Source organism: Bubalus kerabau, chromosome 13, assembly GCF_029407905.1.
Source record: "Bubalus kerabau isolate K-KA32 ecotype Philippines breed swamp buffalo chromosome 13, PCC_UOA_SB_1v2, whole genome shotgun sequence".
NCBI classification, from domain to species: domain Eukaryota; kingdom Metazoa; phylum Chordata; class Mammalia; order Artiodactyla; family Bovidae; genus Bubalus; species Bubalus kerabau.
Window position 1 is genome coordinate 77,048,561 of NC_073636.1, and position 9,952 is coordinate 77,058,512.

Genomic DNA, 9,952 nt, shown 5'->3' on the forward strand with positions numbered 1-9,952 from the left:
ACCTTCGATCTGCCCTGTGTGGGCAAAGCGATCTGCTGAGGTTGTGGACAGACGTCTTCAGGCAGTGAGAAGCAAACAGCAGTGCTGGGAAGTGGGCTGAGCCCATTGGAGGCTTTCAGGGCCACATGCAAGGCACAGACAGTGCCTGCTCCCCAGGGAGGTGGTGACAGGTGACACTTCCCAAGTGACTCAGACCCTCCTGATGGAACATGGAGACACACGGTTAGAAAATCAGTCCTTTTAAGCCCTCCTTTACCTCAAGAGAAAAGCCTCGCTTTGTGCTAATACGTCTTACCTCCTTTCTCACACTTGAACATCTGCCTTTTGGACTAAAAGAGATCCAGCCTTGGGCTTCAAGCCTTCCTGTGCAATTGGACCTGACTGCAATGTATAACACTGCTATAGTTTCTAATTTATTTTTCTAATTAAGTCAAGTATATAAGGCTTGCTGTTAAAATAAATTTACATAATTAAGACATCTGGTTTAAGAGAACATTAAGCACATCCCTGGGTGTGCTGCATCAGACAGGTGGCAGGTGGGGGCTGGAGCGAGCGGGGCGCTGGCCTGAGGGATAAAGCCCCCTCTGCATGGGCGGCTCAGGCCCTTTCCTTCTGGTATCCATCACCTCTCTGGATCCAATCATTTCTCACCTGCCCTCCATCTTCCGGAACTCCCTGCTCATTCCCGCCAAGTGCGATCTAGTCTCGGTCATTGTCCACGCTGTTCCGGCCACCACCCCTTCCTCCTTCCACTTCTCAGCGTCCTGCCCATCCTTGAGGCCCAGTGTGAATGAGTGGGAGTGTGTGCGTGTGTGTGTACGTAGGGGAGAGAGAGGGTCTGGAGGAGATCGGGAGTGAGGAGACAGGAACAGGGGGAGCAGACGTGGCCTCGCAGGAGAGACGGTCCAGATGGACAGAAGAAGCTGGATATGTGGGCCTAGGGGTGTGGGCTGAATGGGGGCACAGCCAACGGGTTAGGGCGGCTCCTGGGTCTGGTCTGTCTTTGTCAATAAAAATTAGAGCACCACCAATGCTATGTGGCAGCCTAGATGGGAAGGGAGTTTGGGGGCGAATGGCTCCATGTATGTGAAAGTGAAAGCCACTCAGTCGTGTCCGACGCTTTGTGACCCCAGGGACTGCAGCCTGCCAGGCTCCTCTGTCCATGGGTTTCTCCCGGCAAGAGTACTGGAGTGGGTTGCCATGCCCTTCTCCAGGGGATCTTCCTGATCCAGGGAAAGAACTGGGGTCTCCTGCATCGCAGGCAGATTCTTTACCATTTGAGCCACCACATGCATGGCCAAGTCCTTTTGCTGTACAACTAAAATTATCACAACCTTGTTAACTGTCTGTATTCCAATACAAAATAAAAGTTAAAAAAAAATCAAAGCAGCTGAACTTCACTGAGTGCACAGGCATCAGACGCTAGTCTGAGAACTTTGCATGCACAGTATGTATTCTATTTAAAAACTTCCACATTGTGCTTGCTCTGTGGAGGCACTACAAGCAAATTTTATAAAATAAAAAAAAAACCCCCACAAATCTTAATAAATCCTCATAAGAATCCTGTGCAGAGGCGCCGCCATCGTCTCTGTGTGCAGAAGGCAGTTGGTGACGTGCCCGGGTTCTTAGAGGAAGAGAGTGGAGGGGCTGGTGGTTTGACTGGCCATGCGGTTCCAAAGTTGGCTCCTCTCCATGGTGATGCCTGGGTTTCTTCATGCTTGTGAAGAGCCACGGGCCAATTATGCTCATTACCCGTTTTACAGAAGGAAACGCTGAGGCACACAGAGGTTGGCAATTTCTCAGCTTGAACGTGGCTGAGCCGGGACCCAGCCTAGATTTCTGGCTCCGGCCCACACTGTAACCACCTATAATCACCCCTCAGTAATGAGCCCTTTGAAGAAAGGTGAGTCACTTACCTTGGCCGTGCCTCAGTTTCCTCACTTGCCAAGTTGGGCTCAAGTAATCCTGCCCCACTGACTCACCAGGAGTGATGAAGGAAAGGATCAAGTCCAAAGCTCTGAGAAACTTGCGTTAGGAAGGCACCCTGGCCTGGGAGGAAGCTGGTCTTGGCCGGCTATGCTCCCCAGCACCCCGAATCTACGTCCAGTTACAGCTCCCTGTAGCCCTTCAGCTTCCTTTCCCGGAGTGTGGGTGGCCTGAGATGGGGTCTCCGGTTCATCAAGCTCTCCATGTGTCTCTGACAGTGCAGCTCTGTCCTGCTGCTGGTGGTAACTTTCCAGGATTTGATCTCTGCAGAGCAGACCTGGCGATCTGAGACTCATTGTTCTGGGAAAGCGCATTCAGCACGGCTGGGCTGCGCTCTGGCTTCCATAATAATTCCTGTGGCTACATAGTTGCTGAGTGATCCTTAATGCTGAGAAGTCACAAACACAGCGGAGAGTTAGAGGCTTCTCCTGGAGGGATGCTGGGCAAAGGGTCCAGCCCCGGGGTCAGATGCCCTGGGTCAGGCCATCTCCTATACATCTGCCCTGAGTTCTCCTTGGAGGCAGTGGTAACCCTGGGATCAGATGCCCTGGGCCAGGCCATCTCCTGTATGTCTCCCCTGAGTTCTCCTTGGAGGCAGTGCTCTCAGAAGACAGTGTCATCCACTCATCCAGTCCATTCGTTCGACCATTCTTAGCTGAGTGACTCCTGTGTGCCAGGCACCAGGAAGACAGCTGTGAATGAAACAGACCAAAGCCCAGTTCTCAGGAGCTGACAGTCCAGTGGAGCAGGGAGAGGGGGCAAGTAAGGCACTTCCACCCAACACAAGTACAGACATATATGTGTGCAAATACACATGCAGATATGTGTATACACACACTTATACACATGATCAGTTCAGTTCAGTCACTTACTTGTGTCTGACTCTTTGCAACCCCATGAATCGCAGTACGCCAGGCCTCCTTGTCCATCACCAACTCACTCAAACTCATGTGCATCAAGTCAGTGATGCCATCCAGCCATCTCATCCTCTGTCGTCCCCTTCTCCTCCTGCCCCCAATCCCTCCCAGAATCAGGGTCTTTTCCAATGAGTCAATTCTTCGCATGAGGTGGCCAAAGTATTGGAGTTTAGCCTCAGCATCAGTCCTTCCAATGAACACCCAGGACTGATCTTCTTAAGGATGGACTGGTTGGATCTCCTTGCAATCCAAGGGACTCGCAAGAGTCTTCTCCATCACCACAGTTCAAAAGCATCAATGATATACATATTTAAGTGTGTACTATTCTTGAATGCAGAGTTCCAAAGAATAGCAAAGAGAGAGAAGAAAGCCTTCCTCAGTGGTCAATGCAAAGAAATAGAGGAAAACAACAGAGTGGGAAAGACTAGAGATCTCTTCCGGAGAAGGCAATGGCATCCCACTCCAGTACTCTTGCCTGGAAAATCCCATGGATGGAGGAGCCTGGTAGGCTGCAGTCCATGGGGCTGCTAAGAGTTGGACATGACTGAGCGACTTCACTTTCACTTTTCACTTTCATGCCTTGGAGAAGGAAATGGCAATCCACTCCAGTGTTTGCCTGGAGAATCCCAGGGATGGGGGAGCCTGGTGGGCTGCCGTTTCTGGGGTCACACAGAGTCGGACACGACTGAAGCAACTTAGCAGCAGCAGCAGCAGCAGCAGAGATCTCTTCAAGAAAATTAGACATACCAAGGGAACATTTCATGCAAAGATGGGCTTGATAAAGGACAGAAATGGTATGGACCAAACAGAAGCAGAAGATATTAAGAAGAGGTGGCAAGAATACACAGAAGAACTGTACTAAAAAGAGCTTCACGACCCAGATAATCACAATGGCATGATCACTCACCTAGAGCCAGACATCCTGGAATGTGAAGTCAAGTGGGCCTTAGAAAGCATCACTACGAACAAAGCTAGTGGAGGTCATGGAATTCCAGTTGAGCTCTTTCAAATCCTGAAAGATGATGCTATGAAAGTGCTGTACTCAATATGCCAGCAAATTTGGAAAACTCAGCAGTGGCCACAGGACTGCAAAAGGTCAGTTTTCATTCCAATCCCAAAGAAAGGCAATGCAAAGAATGTTCAAACTATTGCACAATTGCACTCATCTCACATGCTAGTAAAGTAATGCTCAAAATTCTCCAAGCCATGCTTCAGCAATATGTGAACTGTGACCTTCCAGATGTTCAAGCTGGTTTTAGAAAAGGCAGAGGAACCAGAGATCAAATTGCCAACATCCGCTGGATCATGGAAAAAGCAAGAGAGTTCCAGAAAAACATCTATTTTTGCTTTATTGACTGTGCGAAAGCCTTTAACTGTGTGGATCACAATAAACCGTGGAAAATTCTTCAAGAGATGGGAATACCAGACGACCTGACCTGCCTCTTGAGAAGCCTATATGCAGGTCAGGAAGCAACAGTTAGAACAGGACATGGAACAACAGACTGGTTCCAAATAGGAAAAGGAGTATGTCAAGGCTGTATATTGTCACCCTGCTTATTTAACTTATATGCAGAGTACATCATGAGAAACGCTGGACTAGAAGAAGCACAAGCTGGAATCAAGATTGCCAGGAGAAATCTCAATAACCTCAGATATGCAGATGACACCACCCTTATGGCAGAAAGTGAAGAGGAACTAAAAAGCCTCTTGATGAAAGTGAAAGAGGAGGGTGAAAAAGTTGGCTTAAAGCTCAACATTCAGAAAACGAAGATCATGGCAACTGGTCCCATCACTTCATGGGAAATAGATGGGGAAACAGTGGAAACAGTGTCAGACTTCATTTTTTTGGGCTCCAAAATCACTGCAGATGGTGACTGCAGCCATGAAATTAAAAGATGCTTACTCCTTGGAAGGAAAGTTATGACCAACCTAGATAGCATATTGAAAAGCAGAGACATTACTTTGCCAACAAAGGTTCGTCTAGTCAAGGCTATGATTTTTCCAGTGGTCATGTATGGATATGAGAGTTGGACTATGAAGAAAGCTGAGTGCCGAAGAATTGATGCTTTTGACCTGTGGTGTTGGAGAAGACCCTTGAGAGTCCCTTGGACTGCAAGGAGGTCTAACCAGTCCATCCTAAAGGAGATCAGCCCTGGGTGTTCATTGGAAGGACTGACGCTAAAGCTGAAACTCCAATACTTTGGCCACCTCATGTGAAGAGTTGACTCATTGGAAAAGACCCTGATCTGAGAGGGATTGGGGGCAGGAGGAGAAGAGGATGACAGAGGATGAGATGGCTGGGTGGTATCACCGACTCGATGAATATGAGTTTGAGTAGACTCCGGGAGTTGGTGATGGACAGGGAGGCCTGGCGTGCTGCGATTCATGGGGTCGCAAAGACTCGGACACGACTGAGCGACTGAACTGAACTGATTCTAGGTAGTAATAGATGCTATAAAAATCAGGCAGGGTTTTGAGACAGAGAGTTCCTGGGTGGGCTACTTTGGATTGGGGGGCCTGGAAGTCCTCTCTGAGGTGTGCCCTTTGGGCAGAAGCCTGAAGAAATTAAGAGGGTCTTCCACATGCCTATCTGGAGGAAAAACGTTCCAGACAGAGGGAACAGCATGTGTAAAGGCCGTGTGGTGGGCACATGCTTGGCCTGCCCAGGAAGCTGAGAGTGAGGGAGGAAGGGAGAGAGGAGCTACAGTTGAGATGAGGAAGGGGTTTCTTGCCCATGGTAAAGAAATTTGTAGGTTTTTTTAAAAAAATTAATTGGAGGATAATTGCTTTACAATATCATGATAGTTTGTGTATGGAAGTAACCTAGATGTCCATTGACAGATGAATGGATACAGAAATTATGGTACATATATACAATGGAATATTACTCAGCTATAGAAAAGAACGCATTCAAGTTAGTCCTAATGAGGTGGATGAACCTAGAGCCTATTGTACAGAGTGAAGTAAGTCATTAAGAGAAAGGCAAATATTGTGTGTTAATATATGTGTAGGTTTTGACAGGGCATTTGAAATGATTCCTCTGGCTGCCTGTGGAGGATGAACTGGTTTGGGGGGACAGGGGAGAGTCCATGCAGGGAGACCAGTAATGAGGCAACTGCCACGGTCCAGTGAGGGATGATGGATGCTTGGACCATTCATGGTGGAGCTGGGAGATGATCAAATTCCAGCTGAAGTTTAAAGGTAAAGCCAACAGGATTGGTTGATAGATTGGATGTGGGGGAATAAGAGGAAGAGAAGCATCTAGATGAACCTCAAGATTTGGCCCAATTGCCTGGAAGGATGGAGTTGCCTTTCATTATGAGAGTGACCAGCTTGGGTGGAAATGGGGGCACCAGAAACCTGCACCTTTGGCCCTGATGCTGGGGGGTCCTCATTCTTAGGCCCTGCAGACCCTGGCCATCTGCAAGAGTGCCCTGGAACAGTAACCTTGAATTTACCCGGGAGCCAACACTGCCTTCCTGAAATCCTATCTTTAAAGTTTGCCGGGCCCTTTTGACTTTCTTGTTTACAGACTCAGCCTGCGTTTTATTCTGATGGCTGGGGTTCATTTTCCCTAAGGACAGGCAGCTCCTGCAGTTAAAGAAGAAACGGATGAACATTCCGGCAGCGCCCAGAATGCCCCAGGCCCATGGAGGCGATTAAGCCTGGCTGCCACCTGTCCAGATGGGTTGGTTGGAAAGTGCTACATCTGTTAGAGGGAGTTTGAATGTTAAAGAGGGATATCAATTGTAGGAAGGAAATTACTGAGTCTTCAAATGCCATCGACTGGGAAAAAGACGGATGAGGGTTTTATGGACGTGCTGTTTGTCCCAATAAAATAAAACATCTTAAAACCCGCCCTCACTGGCATCAAAGTACCTCAGTGTTGTCTAACATAGCAGTTTACATCTCGGTAATGCGTTTCTTAAAAACAAAAAGCAAAACAGTGCTTTCATCCCTCTATCTGGCTTTCTAAAGCAACTGCAACGAGAATATGCATTTATTTGTGCAATGAAATTTACAAAGCACCTACTAAGTGCAAGGCCCTGGGCTCAGGAGGGGAGAGAGATGAATCAGCTCTTTTTCTCAGCCTGCTCATGGCTGATGGGAGACATAAAGAGCACACAGGGTGCAGTGGATTAGCACAGCGAGGAGGGTCCTGAGGTTCAGAGTGGGGAGGGATTGCTGGGGCCTGGTGGGGGGTCAGAGAAGGCTTTTTGGAAAGGGCAATGTGTCCATTTACTTGCAATTGTTGGCACGGAACTGAAACCCCTAATGTATCTGATTTATACCTCAAAAGAATTTATCTCCCATCACAGAGCCTACCCATCAGGAGGACTTCAGGGTGGGTTCAGTGGCTGGATCCAGGGATTCAGCGTTATATACCACACCAGCCTCTCTGCTTTGCCATCCGCTGTTGTGGTTTCATTCTGAAGTCAGTTCCCCTCTTGGTCATGAGATAACCCCCATCAGCAACTGGGACCATGTGTCTCCTTGCCCGGGTCCACTGGCATTGAGAGAGAAACCTCTCCTTCAAGTGTAGGTAATACACTCTGCTCTACGATACAACTGGCCATCTTAGGCTATGCGCCCTCCTTGGGCCACTAACAATCTCTAGGGATGGCTGTTTACCATTGACTGATCAGGGTGACCCTAGAGCAGAGGATCGGATCAGTGTCCCCTGAGCCGAGGGGTTGCACAGGCACAGGTGGCCATCAATGCAAAGGTGGACGAGCATCAGCATGTCTCACTTGAAATAATGAGTTGTATGGTTTGTGAATTACATCTCAATCACACTGCAGTTAAAACAAAAATACCCAAACAAAAACAAGGCAAAGTTGGACTTGTGTTTGAAAAGAATGTGGAAAAGGATCTTGGTTGGTGGATTGGTTTTTACACTAGCAGAGATAACAACAACAAGCATAATTTAACAGCAACAACAATATCAGTGGGCAGTAGTTTTGAATACTTTCTGTGATCCATTCATTGCATGTAGGGCTTTAAAGGCAGAGCAGGACCTCTCCGAGCCAGCCTCCCTTACCTGACTCACCTGTTTACCTGAGGCTCGAATTCCTCTGTAAACATAGAGATGGATAAGCCTACGCTTGGGGCCATTAGCTTCTGCCTGAAACGTGCACCGGGTTGCCTGTTGACTCAGAGTCAGTGGTTCTGCTCCCAAACCTGTTTAGTCCAGATGAACTGGAGATGGCAATTGCCTAGCTTACTTAGATGTAACAAATGGATAATTAGCAGTGCAAAAGAAGAGGGAAAGCAGCTTCTATGCAGACCAAGATGAATCGTTGAGAAAGATTTGATGAGGGCAAAAAGCTTAAGAAGAAATTGGAAATAGATAAGAAACGCCAGCACCCGCGGTGCTCTGCCCAATACTAGAATCACTTGTACGTGTAGCTGCTGGGCACTTGATATGTGGCTGGCGTGGCTGAGAAACTGAGCTTTTTATTTTCTTTAATCAATTCACATGACTAAAGACAAATATGTGATTCAGTTACTGAGCAACTTTTCAATCCGTTTGGGACAAGTTCTTCATACGCATCTACTTTTTCAACTTTAAATTTTCTGAAATCTAAATGTAGATCAATTGATAAACATAGAGATGCATTTGAGTATAAAATACAACCAGATTATGAAGATTTATATGAAAAGAGTAAACTATCTTAATTTTTATATTTATTATGCAGTATGGTGAAATAATAATGGTTCAGATTTGTATGGTTAAAGAAAATGTATCATTAAAATTAATGTCTTTTTTAAAACATTTTTTTCAAATGTAGCTACTAAAAAATTAAAAATTACACGTGTGGTTCACCCACTTCTACTGAACTGCACTGGACTACAGGGATTCTGCACTCAGATTGCTTTGCAAGTGTCTTTAAGTCATGATCCTGCCATCAAGAAACGAAAACTGAGTATAGTATGATTACATGAAAGAAGAGAGACCATGGGAGAATCTGACAGCTGGTTCACATTAAAAAACCTCATTGGCTCTGCCCTGAAGATCTTCACTAACTAATAAACATGTATATGTTTTCTGTTAAGTCATGTAAGAATTGAAAGCAGTGAAAGTGTTAGCCGCTCAATCAGTTCGGTCGCTCAGTCGTGTCTGACTCTTTGCGACCCCATGGACTGCAGCACGCCAGGCCTCCCTGTCCATCACCAACTCCTGGAGCTTGCTCAAACTCATGTCCATCGCGTTGGTGATGCCATCCAACCATCTCATCCTCTGTTGTCCCCTTCTCCTCCTGCCTTCAATCTTTCCCAGCATCAGTCTTTTCAAATGAGTCAGCTCTTCGCATGAGGTGGCCAAAGTATTAGAGTTTCAGCTTCAGCATCGGTCCTTCCAATGAACACCCAGAACTGATCTCCTTTAGGATGGACTGGTTGTATCTCCTTGCAGTCCAAGGGACTCTCAAGAGTCTTCTCCAGCACCATAGTTCAAAAGCATCAATTCTTTGGCGCTCAGCTTTCTTTATAGTCCAACTCTCACATCTGTAGATGACTACAGGAAAAACCTAGGTTTGACTAGATGGACCTTTGTTGGCAAAGTAATGTCTCTGCTTTTTAATATGCTGCCTAGGTTGCTCAGTCACTCAGTCATGTCCAACTCTTTGTGACCCTGTGGACTGTAGCTTGCCAGGCTCCTCAGTCCATGGGATTCTCCAGGCAAGAATACTGGAGTGGGTAGCCATTCCCTTCTTCAGAGGATCTTCCCAACCCAGCGATGGAACCTGGGTCTCCCTTGTTGCAGGCAGATTCTTTACTGTCTGAGCCACAGGGAAGCCCATGTAAGGATTAACTGGCCCTTTTTTGCCAGTTTAGTTTTACAGTGGACCTCCTGCTAGTCCCAATTGCTCTGGATAAGAGGGCACCTCCTGGGTTTCACAGTCACTCCCGGAGATCAGCATTGATATGATGACTCCCATCTTTGAGATGGGGGATTCTGAGGCTCAGGGAGGGAGAACAAGTTGCTGAGTGTCTTCCCGGCAGGGAGTCAAGGAACAAGGGGGACTTGCATCTTGTGTTACCTGCAT